General features: G+C 45.5%; 1 protein-coding gene across 6 annotated transcripts in view; it reads right to left on the bottom strand.

Annotated features, from left to right (window-relative positions):
* RBMS3 (RNA binding motif single stranded interacting protein 3) overlaps positions 1 to 15,014 on the bottom strand; it is a 2,259,106-nt gene that overhangs the window by 1,722,600 nt on the left and 521,492 nt on the right. The gene's annotated exons all lie outside the window — the stretch shown is intronic.

Genomic DNA, 15,014 nt, shown 5'->3' with positions numbered 1-15,014 from the left:
AAATCCCCCCATGGAGTCCCGTTGGAATAGATCAATGCCTGTGCAACTGTTGTATGAGCAGTCATTCAAGATGTTTGACAATAGCCTTAATCCACAATTATTTTAAGATCCAATTGTTTTTATATGTTCAATATTTTATTTTTCCTTTTTAATTATTTTGATGTAAAGATTGTAATATTTTAAATCTATGTTTGTAATGAACTATGTATTAATTTGCATACCACTTAATACATCAGGCCCAAAAGCACCAGGCAGGGATGGAGGGCGAGATAGATGTGGGCCACATCCTAGCCTGCACGCATCATTCAATCATGGGGCCATCATAGATGTAGCCCTAGTTTGCAAGCATCAACCACCAATGAAGGGATTGATGGACCTCACCTCAAGATTAACCTGCATGCACCAATCAGTGATGGAGGGCTTGGTAGACCTCACCTCAAGTCTAGCTTGCTTGCACCAATCAGTGATGAAGGGATTGATGGACCTCACCTCAAGTCGAGCCCACTTCCACCAATGATTGATGGAGGGATTGTTAGACCTCACCTCAAGTTTAGCCTGCTTGCGCCAATCAGTGATGGAGGGATTGATGGACCTCACCTCAAGTCTAGGCTGCTTGCACCAATCAGTGATGGAGGGCTTGGTAGACCTCACCTCAAGTCTATCTTGCTTGCACCCATCTTTTTTTTTTGTTTTAGCTGAAACAAGTGAACTTTACAATTTTTGTTGATTCTTATTACATAGGTACAAAATACATAAAAGAACATGTACATGCTTCCAAATGAATCCATAAAATCATCACAACAGCTTATAATAATTAAACAGGAAAAAGGAAAATTAAAAAGATCATCATTACAGCAATTAGTCAAATATTTTGAATCCATCAATTGAGTTAGAACAATTAATCAATCAGATTAAAACACAACAACATTTGATCAATTCACCATATATGATCGGAGGAACATATTTGTAATTGAATTTTCATTTCACAATTTCAGTTCTCCATGTGTCTATTCAACTCTGGGATACTTCTCAAAAATCGGATAGTACCAATTCTTAGAGATACAGAAAGACCCGACATGATCATAAGCAAAAGGGTATCCTTAGAGACATCATAATGTTCTTTAGGCGGAGGTTTTAAATGCAATAATCTTCTATCACATGTCGCATTGCATTCAGTCAGTATATGTTTTAAAGTTTCAATTTCTGTATCACTTTTACATAAACAACAGAATTTTTGGTGTGGTAGAATGATTTTACGCTTTACTTGTACTACTTGGGTTGGCCAGAGATTTAATCTTATTCACAGGAAGTCAGATCTATGTTGCATTGATGGTGACTTGATCATATAAGATTCAGTGATGGGGGGATTGATGGACGTCACCTCATGTCTAGCCTGCTTGCACCAATCAGTTATGGAGGGATTGATGGACCTAACCTCAAGTCTAGGCTGCTTGCACCAATCAGTTATGGAGGGATTGATGGACCTCACCTCAAGTCTAGGCTGCTTGCACCAATCAGTGATGGAGGGCTTGATGGACCTCAACTCAAGTCTAGGCTGCTTGCACCAATCAGTTATGGAGGGATTGATGGACCTCACCTCAAGTCTAGGCTGCTTGCACCAATCAGTGATGGAGGGCTTGATGGACCTCAACTCAAGTCTAGGCTGCTTGCACCAATCAGTTATGGAGGGATTGATGGACCTAACCTCAAGTCTAGGCTGCTTGCACCAATCAGTTATGGAGGGATTGATGGACCTCAACTCAAGTCTAGGCTGCTTGCACCAATCAGTGATGGAGGGCTTGATGGACCTCAACTCAAGTCTAGGCTGCTTGCACCAATCAGTTATGGAGGGATTGATGGACCTCACCTCAAGTCTAGGCTGCTTGCACCAATCAGTGATGGAGGGCTTGGTAGACCTCACTTCAAGTCTAGCCTGCTTACACCAATCAGTGAGGGAGGGACTGATGGACCTCACCTCAAGTCTAGGCTGCTTACACCAATCAGTTATGGAGGGATTGATGGACCTCACCTCAAGTCTAGGCTGCTTGCACCAATCAGTGATGGAGGGCTTGGTAGACCTCACTTCAAGTCTAGGCTGCTTACACCAATCAGTGAGGGAGGGACTGATGGACCTCACCTCAAGTCTAGCGTGCTTGCACCGAATCAGGGATGCTTTCCATTGAGAATTCCGTCTGTTGTGCACATGGGTGTATGCACGCATGACCTATATATTTCGTACTCCTGACTAGGAAGCGGTAGAGTGCTATGTAAAGGTATGTATTAGGTCCAGACGAGTGGTAAGACATTGTGACAGTCTCAATGAATGACATGGTGTTAACGTGGGGTTAGGCTGTTAAAGGACCCGTGCGAGGAACTCCCTAAAAAGCAGGCTGTACAGTTCTTTCCTGCACCCTAATAACACAGAGGTTGTTGGTGACTTACTGCTTTTAAGTGAATGAATTTAAGATTGAGAAAAACGCAATTATTTTTTTTCATTCGTGTGTAAATAGCACAGCATGGATGATGCCCCCGAGCGTCCTGCCACTGCACCCCCTTTCATTAGGCAGTCACCCCACTTAAACGCCCGCCCTTCCGGTGCAGAGCGAGCTCCTGCAGACGGGAACAACATCATTACGGCCTTCGTCCGGCAGACAGAGCCTCCATCTGCGCCCCGGGCCTCGGCTTCAGATCCAATGATGGATCGGTTGCTCTTCCGGCGTCCATCGCTCAGGAGATAAATTCAGATGGATCTGCCGGACCGTCCCTGAAGAATCGCAGCAAGGGAGGAAGCGAGATTACCAGCCGCCTGCAAGAGGCCGGGAAACAAAATGTTTCTTCGCTGGATCAAAATAAATGACCAACACAGGAAGCCGACAGGGGGCTTTTTATTAAAGCAGCAGTAGGCCCACCAGGGAGGGTATTTCCCTCACATTATTTACACGCAGCGTTGCCCCTTTCCTCTTTCCATTTTCACATTTTCAAGGGAAAACTGTTTTCAGAGCAGCAGAAATGGCCTCAACTGTTTGCCAAATATGCGATCGGTCATGTGGTCAACCGCAGACATTGCACCCACGGAGCACGGCTTTAGGGAGTTCTCCCCCATTCCTTCCTAAAAGTAAGCATTTGCAGTTTCTGGGCAGGTGGCCACTTCATGAAAACCACCGTCACAAGTGACCAAAAAAAGCGCACATCATTCCAAGCGCAGCGCAAAGGTCAAGTGCAGACTGATGAAGGCGTCCAATCTGCTCCTTCCTGCTTCCGGGGCAGTTTAGCAGGCACAAGATGTGGCTCTGTGGTAAAGATCCCTTGAATTGAACTCCAGGACTGTTTTCTGATCTTTACCTGCCAGTCTTACTCCAGAAACACTTTGAAGCTCATTTTCGAATTCCTCGTAACTTAGGCCAAGGGGACCTGTTACAGTTGCAGCTAAGCACAAACAGGTCCACTCCGTGTACTTTTCATCATTTGCACGTCAGAGTGCAAAGGGGAGGTGTAAAGAGGAGGCGTCCTCACCTAGTTGCCCACCCCCCCTTTTGCACAGGTGCACATGGCAGGCAGCGTTTACAATGGATTCATGTACGCATGGCAGGCGGCGTTTACAATGGATTCATGTACACATGGCAGGTGGCGTTTACAATGGATTCCTATGGAATCCGCCTGCTTTGTGCTACTGTAAAGAGCAGGAGGACTCCATAGGAATCCCGGCATTTACGCCAGCATGGAAATGTCAAGCTGGTGTACATTTTGCATTGTTTGTATGACAGAAGGGGAGGCAGAAACGGAAACTACGATTTGTGGCCTCTCTCTGCCATAAAAATAAATGAAAATATGGCGTGGAGTGGAGTGAAATGGCATGGAGTGAAATACGTGGACAAAATGTGACACTATTCCTCTACGATGATGAGCCCCTTTACCTCTGTGTGCATCAGTTCCTTACTATTTCTCACAATGTAGGTTATGTAGGCTCTTACTGTGAGTATAGTGGTCATGGTAATCACATTGGGCCTCATTACATGTTTGATGCTATCCCGCCGGTAAATCCGGCAGGATACCACCAAATGGAATTACTGTTACACTTTGTCTGCTGTTATTACCAGCAGATTCCAAGTGCCGGCAAGAGTGGTTAATCCTCATTCCATGGAGTTCCATGGGCCTGATGTATTAAGTGGTATGCAAATTAATACATAGTTCATTACAAACTTCACATTCAAAATGTTCAAAATCTTCACATAAAAATAATGAAAATGAAAAAATAAAATATAGGAAAAATAAAAACACTTGGATCCTAAAATAATTGTGGACCCAGACTATTGTCAAACATCTTGAATGAATGTTCAAACAAGAGTTGCACAGGCGTGGAGCTATTCCAACAGAATAGTCTTTCATCAGAGAAGGCCTGCATTACAATATGTGGTTTTCCAAATGTGTTGTACTACAACGCTCATGATCCTGGCTAGGGCTAATGGAAGTTGTAGTAAAAAACGTCTGGAGAGCCAAAGTTTGCAGACCCCAGACAGAGACAAATAGCCAATTAGTGTGATTGGGCCCTAACTTCCCAATAGTCCAGCTCCAGCACTGTGTCCCTGCTGGAAGTCGGTCTAAACACGTTCAACATTAAAAGATATCACATTTTCCTTAGAAGAATGTAAGAGGAACAAAACATGGCGAAGTGTTGTATATTTTCCACCACTCCACACAAGCAAGTGCAAAGAGACAAACTCAGGGGTAACTCTCCCAGCATCCTTATGATCACGTAAGAGCAGTTGGTTGAATCTCAAGAAAGTAATTATTCTCCAACGCAGAACACTGGGCATTCATTCTATGTATGGTGGGTCCGCCCCACGTATCCCCCTGGTTGTAATGGTGAACAGAAAGCTCAGGTAGAGTTTATGGCCCAATGCTCAGATCACAGAGCCACAAGATGTTGACAGGCCTCTTTTCATTTTTTCAAGCTTCATCAGAAATAATGTGGGGGTCCAAAAATCCAGTCTTCCTTTCCCACACCTTTGAAAATCGCATTCCTATATTTCAAACAGTTCCTCGTATGGGAATGATGGTGTGGGTAACGCTCCGTTATTACATGTCTGCACAGAGAATCTACCCTCAGACACCGCAATTCAACCCATGCTTTTTATTCCTTCCAAATACAGCTAATACATTTGCAGTCGACATTTCAACCTCCCATAATCTCTTTAAAAATAACTTTCAATACTTTTAAAAGAATCCCATACTTTAGGACCCGAAACGACCAACCCCATATAAAACCTGTTTTGCCAATGGTTTGGCTTTATAAATATTCAGGACTGCCAAACACTGTACACTACTTGTTATAAAGGGGTAGACAGTATAATAAGCTTCCAGGATTTCAGAAGCACACTACTGAGCCCCTCATGCATCCATCATTCTGTATACTAACTTACAATACCTCAAATCTGCCTTGAAAACACAAATCAATTATCAGAACGCTTTTAGATATATCCATCTCCTCCCTTTTGCAGAACCATAGTCCACCTAACAGGACTGACACAAACCCATGCTATCAAAAACGTGTTCCCCCCTGCATTCTTCGCAGTGGTGGGCCATGACTATGCGTGGGGAGGGCACTGCCCCCTTGCCCAAGTGGAAGCCCACCACCTCAACTGAGTGACAGGCATCACAGTCCCAGGGGCTTTTTTTGCATGGGGGACTATAATGCCTGCCTCAGCGTAGGGGTGCGTCCACTGCTACATTTTTTTTTCTGTTGTCAGATCTCTTTTGGCTCTACAACAAATGTAGCACTTATTAATGGGAGGAGGCGGGGCACTGGAATACTGACGTAAACACGCTGAGCAACAGGAAGAGTCCTCGGCTGTCATCCATCTTGTTCATTTTGTGGAGATCCACATAGCGGAGGCCCAAATGTAGGCCAGTCTACCCATGGAAAAACATTTATGTTTTCTTTACCCTTGATGCAGTTACTGTTCATCAAGGGTAAAACAAACATGACAAGTTTTGTCACTGGCCTGCATTCAACATAGGTCAGTCTGGCCATGTAATTACAGCTATCAAGCTTTCTTTACCCATAATGCCGAGTAAAAAATGCCATGCCACATTAAGAAAGTATATGTAAACTGTCCCTTTTAGTGCCAGCCTGCATATATTTTTCCAATGTGGCAGGGCATTTATTTCTTGGCATCAAGGTTAAAGCAAACATATAAGTGTTTTTACATGGCTACCTTTGCCTATGGTGTGCCAAGACCCACCTCATCAAGTAGTCTCTCCCCCTCAACACTTAGGCCATCACATCGCTCCTGTGACACCTGACTCGCTAGACGCTGTCAGCCCCTCTCCTCACTGCCACCCTGTTCAGCTGTACCCTTCTCTGTACCCTTCTGTTTCCTAGCTCCACTGTATATCTGTTCTGTTGTTACCTCTGAAAAAAGCACTTCATTATGCATCTGTACTGTTGTATACCTCCATAAATACAATAATAATAATAATAATAATAATAATAATAATAATAATAATAATAATAATAATAATAATAATAATAATAATAATAAAGTGTGCTTTCACTTCCTTACTGTGGTATGGCATTTGTTACCTTTTACTTGACAACAAGGGTAGAGCAAACATGATGAGTGTTATGACATGGCTAAACTGGTTTACATTGGTAGCTGAATATTCTTTGTGTGTCATGGCTTTTTTTTTAACTTTGCATCAAGAGTATAAATAAACATAAGTGTGATTAATTGGTAGACTTGCTAATCTTTGTTTAGCCAGACTAGGCATGTGCTCATATCTATCAAGTCTCCATGATTGTTGGAGAATACTCTTTGATATGATATGATGTGGCAGTTATAACACGCCTGTACACAAGTGTTTCTAGGCATGACAAGACAAGGGGGGCGAACAAAGGGAGGACAAAATAACGATCTTACTAGACCTTGTGTCATGCAGATCGTGCCAGTGCGGGGAAGATGAAGGGGAGTATTGCCGAGGGGAAAGGGGAAGTGCAGTTAACTCACAAGTTATGAGTGCAGAGAAAAAGGACTGTAGGGTTGCAGATACAGACACTTAAGTGCTGGGGTGCCTGGAGGCAGTGCAAGGGCATCTGAAAATGCAGGAGCCTGGACCTGAGTTCAGAAGGTGACCGATGCGCGGAGCGGTCAGGTGCATCAGCAGGGGAGTGGAAGGGAGAAAGAGGACACAAAAAAGAAGGTCTTGATTTGCTTCCAGGAACTGGAGGTGGTTCTGCTCAAGTTTGAGAGGAGCAGGGAGGCTGTTCCAGAGGTTGGCCCCAGCCGAGGAGATAGATCTGCCCCAGCTCACTGCTTGGAGTAGCGTCTGACCCTCAGACAGTTGGAGGTGGATGAGCGGAGAGCTTGAGAAGGATTTGCATTTTGTAAGCGCTGTGCGCTTTGTTTGATCTCCTGTGTTGCTTCCTTGTGTGTCGCTCCCTCCCCCATATACCACCCCCAACCCCCATTGGCTAACGCTTCTTCAGCTCGAATGAGGACCTTGACCGGCATTTGACTCCTTGCAGCGGCCACTTTACATCCATCAGCGCTGAGGTGAAGTTTCGTTTGACATTGTGTGGGTGAATTAGTTTTGTTCATTGTTGGAGAATCCTACGGTGCAGTTTGTGAGTGCTGCACACTCTGTTTGATCTCTGGTGTTGCTTTCTGTGTGTGGCTCTCTCCCCATTGTGTCACCCCCCTCCCATTTTTGTGGGCCGTGTCCTACTTTATTGTTTCCCTAGAGCAGCCCCACTGCTCATTTCAGTCCCCTGCGGCAAAGGAACCAGAGGCAAAGGACAGCTTCAACAGAAGCAGCTCCTGATGCCGGCTGTCAGTGACGGCCAGGGAAGCATAAAGCCTGCAGCTGTTCAACCTGCTGTGATTGTCAAGTTTGGTATGGTGTGGAGAGGGGGGCAGATATCACTACACCCCAGTAAACTGACTCAGCCCTCCAACTACTCTTATTTCTCTTATCAACCCCCCCTTAGCATCTAGGCCTTTTTCCCTCTTTTAGGAAAGTCGAATCTGGGTGTTTTGCATTGCTGTTGCATTAAAACGAGGCCTTTTCCCCTCCTTTTAGGAAAGTCGAATCTGGGTTCTTTTGCATTGTGCTGTCCCGCCTCCCCTGTCTTCCATCCATACGGGTCCTGCTTTCCTCTGTGGTGTGTTGCCTGCTTGTTGCCTCCTGTGTGCTCCCATGTCTGTGAAAAAAAGCTTCTGGGGATCACTGTGGTGCGCAGCTGTGGGCTGTGCTTCTTTTCCTCCCTCACTCGGTCCTCTTGCCTCCTCGCACCCCCTATGGTACTCTAAATCTCTCCCATCTTCTCAAACTGCTGCTCTATCTCCTACCCTATCCCTCTCACTAAGTCTGGAAGTTCAAGAGCAATATCCTGGTCTCCAACATAGGCCTCCCTATTTCTGATACCCACATCAGTACTTCCTCCAGAAACACTTTCACCGACATCCTCTTTGTCGTTCCCACTCCAGACCTATGGATCCCCTATATGGTCTCTGTTCCCTCTCCTTTCTCCTCCTTTCCCAACACTCTGGAAATCCTTGTCCTCGTGGCCCCCTTCCAATCCTCCAAGACCATCATCAATGTCTATCTAAATGGTATTGTCATGGTCCAGGGCTTTCAGCCCAATCTCCTTCTTGACAGGCATCTCCTGTGTCTCATCAATTTCTTCCCTTCTCCTCACACTCCTTCCAACACCTCTCTAGCCCCTCTGCCATCTCCTTCCTCCTCCACTGCCTCTCTGGCATCCACCTCCTCCTCCAATCTCGTCCCCTTCTACCACCTCCGCTGGATGTGCCTCACCCATGCACCCCATCCCGGAAGATTTTCAAATATAGCTACCTTCTCCACAGAGCTACTCTCCACTCTCGCTCTGCTGTCAAACATTCCTCTGATATCTGCCACCTGTCCGAATACATTGACCTGGATGTCCTAGCTCTCACTGAGACATGGTTCACAGCCAGCTCTGTCACGAGTTTTGACACTCTCCTGCCTGAGGGCTACAAGATCCTCTCTGAGCCCAGAATCAACTGGCCCTGAGGTGGAGTGGTCCTGATCTTGCCAGTCTGGGTCCCTGCTTCTGTCATTCCTACGCAGGCCTACTCCTCCTCGGAATGCCTGGTCTGCAGCCTCTCTATCTCTTCTGGCCTCTCTCTGACTGTGGCCACCATCTACAGGCCACCTGGCTAGGTCACCCTCTTCCTCTCAGAATGGGCTGACCTCTCTTCCACTCTCCTTCCCTCAACCTCTCATCTTCTCCTAGGAGAACTCAACATCCACCTGGATGCTTCTAATTCCTCCTCTGTGCTCTTCCACAGCATGTGCGATTCTCTCTCCCTTTCCATTCTACCCTCTGGTTGGACACACTCTGCCGAACACACCTTGGGTGTTCTCATCTCCTCAGACATCCCTCTCTCTAACCCTTTCCCCACTCCTCTCTCTTGGACTGACCCCTTTCTGCTCTGCTCTCACCTGAAACAAAGCTTACCCCAGCACTGTCACCTTCATTCTCGGTTATTCGGCCCATGAAGCGAGTGTCAGTGGACGCCTTTGCCTCTACTTTCTCTGCTCCTCCTACTCCTGCCGCTGACTCACACCCTGACACAGCCTTCTCTAACCTACATCTTTCTATTTACAACACCCTGGACATCCTTGCCCCTTTCATGGGAATCCATCTGAAGCCTACCTCCAAGTGCAACTCTTAGTAGGACTCCAACCTCACCGCCCTGAAACACAAGTGCAGGGTAGCTGAGAGGAAGTGGAGGGCTTTGAGCACATGCTCTGACAAACAGGCCTGCCACCTACTCCAAAGGCAATACAGATTCTCTGTCCTCTCCAAGAACAGGGTCCATATCCAAGTCCACGTCTCGGTGGCCTCTGACAACACAGCCAAATTATTTAACATCTGCAAGGATCTGGACAATCCTACTGCAGTCTCCACCTCTCCTGTTCCCTCCCAGGACCTCTGTACGGCTATGGCCTCTCATTTCAACACTAAATCTCAGGACATCCTGTCCTCACTTTCCTCTTCCTCTCCCTCTCTCAGTCCCCCTTTGGCTGCCTCTCACTCTCCTCTGCCTTTTTCCTCCATCTCTCCGACAACACCTCACAATATCTCTAGAAAAATCCAATCTATGAAAGTGACGTCCAAACATGTGCTCCGCTGCTCCTCCAGAACCATCAAGGACTACGTTGATTGCCTTGGGCAATTTCTGCAATCAATGTTTGGCGACTGGATCTTTGGCCTCTCTCATGAAGGAGTCCGCTGTGCACCCCCTTCTAAAAAAAGCTTCTGTCGTTCCTACCTGTCTGACAAACTATCACTCAATTTATATTACTCCGTTCCTCGGCAAACTCCTGGAATAGCAGACCATCTCCCAGCTTACCCTCCACACTACATCAGTTGGCTGCCTCCATGACCATCAGTCTGGCTTTAGAGCAGCCACAGGCATGGAAACTGCTCTCCTGAACACCTTTGAAGATCTGCTCTCTAACTTCAATTCCAGCACTCACTCTTTCCTCATGCTCCTCGACCTTTCCTCTGCTTTCGACACGGTCAATCATCCCACCCTGATCAATCAACTCTGTGTGAACCTGGGCCTCACAGATCAGGCCCATGCATAGCTGACCTCCTTCCTCCTGGGCCGTCCCTCTCAGGTCCAACTTGGATCCTTCCTCTCCACCACCTCTCTCTCCACGTCTGCTGTCCCCCAGGACTTTATCATCTCACCCTGGCTCTTCAATGTCTATCTGGCACATTTGGCCGACCTAATCTACACCTTCACCTTTAATTTTCAGTGTTATGCAGATGACAATCAGATCTCTTTCAGGTTTCCCTCAGCCTCCTCACCTCCCTCGCTCATTCTTGACTGTCTATCTGCGATTCATGATCGGTCTGCCTTCAAAAAATCCTTGCCTTAATGCCAGTAAGACAGAGATCCTTCTTGATGGGACCACTGATCCTGCTTTCCCTCTCTCACTCTGGCTGCCCTCCTTGGGCCCTGTACCCTCTCCTTCCTGTGAGGCAAAAAACCTTGGTGTCGTCTTCGACCCACTCTCTCCTTCTACCTTTTCTCACTGTCCCCCAGAAGCTCACTGTCTCCAGGGCCCTGGTTCTCTCCAGGCTGGACTACTGCAATAGCCTCTTTCTCACTCTGCCTACCTCTACTCGTGGACCCCTGCAACTATTCCAGAATAGGACTGCAAGACGTACCCTTGGCTTCTTGGTACAGGCTGCATGCGTCTGAGTTTCGTTTCTTGTCTTTTAGCTTTTGATTCTCGTGTCGAGGGGCTCCTCTCCTGCGGCCTCTTGTAATTTTTGGTTGATTCTGCTCTTGTGCACAGTGGAAGTATACTTATATATAACATGCTCCATTTTGAGGTAGATATGTATAGGTGGCGCTTGCTGCAATCTATCTTACTACTAAGCATAGCAAGCCGCATGATTTTCTCAGCTTTCTTGCAGTTTCAAGCATATGTACACCTGTAAAATGGCTGCATGTCTTCATCACGCTTATGGCATAAGCTTCTTACATTTGACATCACTCATTTCACTTAAAACTAAGGATGTCACTTATGCATGGTATTTCGTCTCTTTTCGTCATTCGCAGGTTGTCATATCTTCTATATATGAGTGAGTCCAGATTCTTGGACATCAACATTCGTCTTCTTTTAGGACTTTCATGGCTTCTTCAAGCATTTTGTTTTGGCACTTGTCGATATGCTTTTCTCAATGGGTACCTTACTGTCCAAGGTTTCTTAAGTGCAGGTACTTCAATAGGTGCTTTCAGTCTGAGAGGTAACAGGAAGAGCCCCACTGTGTCTCTCTGCTGGTTTATTTGCTCATCATACGTTACGTAGTTCGGCGTGAAAGTTCCTGCCACTTCAAAATGGGCAATTTGAGTGCGGGTCGGGCTTGGGACCTCCTCTACACCTTGCATCAGTGTGGCCCAAGCCTTGTCAGCATGCACCAGTCGCAGCTCATCACAAGGGGTTAAAGTTACCCAACATGCACTAATCATAGACATAGTGTGTGATATATATGCCTCTAACTCTGCTCTACATGCACCAATCCCTAGTGGAGGACTTGAGACAGGTGGCTATAGCCATGGGTATTTTGGTTGTAGCCCCGTATAAAAGCTCGGGGGCTACAACCAAAAAGCTTGCTAGCCCTACCCCGTACAGTTCTGACATTAGTGTAACCCCAGATCTTTTCCAGACCTAGCAACACCCCTGGTTGGGGGTATCTGAGCAAAGGGCTCTAGAAGGAAGGTATTTCGGAAGAGAGAATTTGATGTAGTGCAGGACCCGCCCCAGAAAGCTTTGTGGATGATTTAGAGGGTCTTTAACTTGTATTTGTATCGGCTGACATAAAGGAACCGTAGATACGTTTTATGAAGCAAAGAGCGGAGTATCCTGTTCAAAGAAGTCAAGATAAGCAGCAGAAGGCAGGTGGTGGGCAGAAAGCTAAATCAAAGACACAAATTGCATGGAAAATTAGATGATTTCATGGTGTCTGAATCATGTGACCTGCCAAGCAAGAAGAGTTGGGGCTTTCACACCTACGCGCGGCCTCGTGCCAGGCACAGATATTTGAACTCTTCGAGACAGAGATGGAGTCTCGAAGCCAACCAACAAGAAATAATTGACACATGGCCATTGGGGAAGTGATTGATGATGGCAATGGTTGGGGGAAGGCTGGGAGAGCGAGCGAGCACCCTGCACCCGGCCGACAATTCTGCATGCTGCCATGCCAGTGGAAAAGTATGAGGGGGGTAGGTGCCAACCCAATCATAATGGACCAAGTAATCTAGGTTCGTATACGTTGTAGAACCAATAAGACGTTGTACTTTTAGTGACGTCCACAATAGCTACTCTGAAGGAAGGCCTTAGATGCCCCACCTGACACTGTTTATGCAATCCCCTCACTCCTTTACCATATACAGATATAGTACCTATAGTAAAGTTACCTTCCTATAACCAATAGAATTGCATGCAACATTTTAAGCGTTACACGTCAGTGATGATGAGTTTTTAGTATAAAAGATGTGTTTTCTATGAAGTTTGTTGGAGTTGTTGAAGCGAGAAGGAAGATCAAGCAACAGCTGATGTTCATTAACTCGCCATTTTTTGTACTTATCATTAAACAGACTCCCTTTGCCAAACCACTGAGTTGTCATTATTGATTTGATGCTAGAGTATTAATCTGCTTCCTCATCCATCTCACGGTGCTGCTACTCATCTTAAAGTGCTATTGGGCAACCCCAGCTTTATGGGCCGGTTGGGGTCCTGGTGCTCAAAGGTCAGTGGGCGAAGATGGAAAGTAGCAAATGCACGCTTAAGAAAATTTGAAGAAGAGGTGAAGCTCTTGGTTGATTTATAAGCAATTATCTTGCTGCATATGTGTTAGCTTCTTCTTCTTCCCTTTTCATATATTTGTTTAACCCTTTATAGTACTTTTATTGTTGAGATTCATTCTATTGTCTGTATATTTGGGTTGATAGGAATATATTGCAGTTTCTCTTTTTTTTAACCATATTTTACCTTGTCCCTTTTGTATATATTTCCTGTTTTATCAAATGCTGAAAGTGAAATTCTAATTTTCTTTTTTCCTGTTTGAATTTTATCTTTATTTTGTATCTGTATTGTCTTATTTGTGAAAAGTTCTGCGAAGTGAAATACAATAAAAAAAAAGAAATTAAACATTTTTTAAAAAAAAGATGCGTCCCACAGCCACACTCCTTGCACATGTCAAATCCACCTGCTTCATAGGGACCGTTTGACCTGTCTGTCAAGCTCATTTCCCAGTTCGCCTTTGTTTACAATGTTGTTGTTTTGTTTTTTTGCCCCATACAAAGTACAGTATGAGAACACAAGCAATAAATGGCACGTTTTACATTCCAATGAAATAAGCAGGGCATTAATAGAAAGAGTGATTGATACAAGTTACACAAAAAGAAGCATCACAAAATGGAAAGCAAAAAGAAGTAAACAGTTGAATTCAGGCATTGATTAAAGGTAGGGTGACCAGATTTAAAAAGTAAAAAACTGGGAGAGGGCAACTAACATAAAAGTAGGACCAACGCTTGATAGCTTTAGAATTATATATGCAAAGGCAAAAGTTATGTGCGATTCTTATTGCACACAAAGGAGAGTGCAAAGGGTGTTACAAGTGTTAAGGCCCAATGACACAGTCAGTTAATGACCGCATATGCAGAGAATTGAGAAAGACTAGATCCCATATAAGTGAGATCTCTATAATCAGCGGACTGTAAACCAAAGGGACATGATTTGATTGTTGCAGTGGTTTTTTCAGCCAGTCTGGAAGAATAACAACACGTTTTCTTGTGCTCAAGGTTTCCCTCCACCCCATTTATTTTTTTCAAGCCATCACAACTTTGGTTATAACGCAGCATCTAAACGCGCATTAATTTTTTGTTGGTGCTGTGTGGCCATGGACTCCATTTCGTGGCAGGATGTCCTGGTTAGCTTTGGTGCCTAGGGTCCTTTTACGGAAGTATATGATTATCATGGCGAGAAATGGTGAGGTTGGTTGCAAAACAACATTCAAGTACTTCCTACATCACCCAACTTGTAAAGGACACTGGGCCTCATTATGAGTATGTCGGTCGGGTAACAACGGTGCCGGTAAACTGCACATTGCTCCCTTTCTGCCTCTCTATCCCCTGCGAGGGTCACAGCCCCACTACTTGTTTGATACACTTCTAACACTGCCCACAACAGAACTGAACATCAAGCATTATGACCCACTAGCAGTGCTGGTCATTGGGCCAGCTCTCGGCGGATCCGAGATCCAACACCAGAAATGGAGCCGGATCTCGGGTCAGATTCAGCCGCCCAAAACCATGAATGGCGCTTCAATACTTGAAAAAAAAAAACGCCCGATACTGCAGCTTTGCCTTTTACCGTCAGCTTTCCCAGTGGTGTGTAATGCACAATGCTCGCTACATGTACATCTGATACCGCGGCTTTGGCACTGG

The sequence above is a fragment of the Ambystoma mexicanum genome, chromosome 2q (genome assembly GCF_040938575.1).
Source record: "Ambystoma mexicanum isolate Mex_15411 chromosome 2q, UKY_AmexF1_1, whole genome shotgun sequence".
Classification (NCBI taxonomy): Eukaryota; Metazoa; Chordata; class Amphibia; order Caudata; family Ambystomatidae; genus Ambystoma; species Ambystoma mexicanum.
The sequence above is the reverse complement of the archived record's forward strand: the minus strand, read 5'-3'. Positions and strand labels throughout refer to the sequence as shown.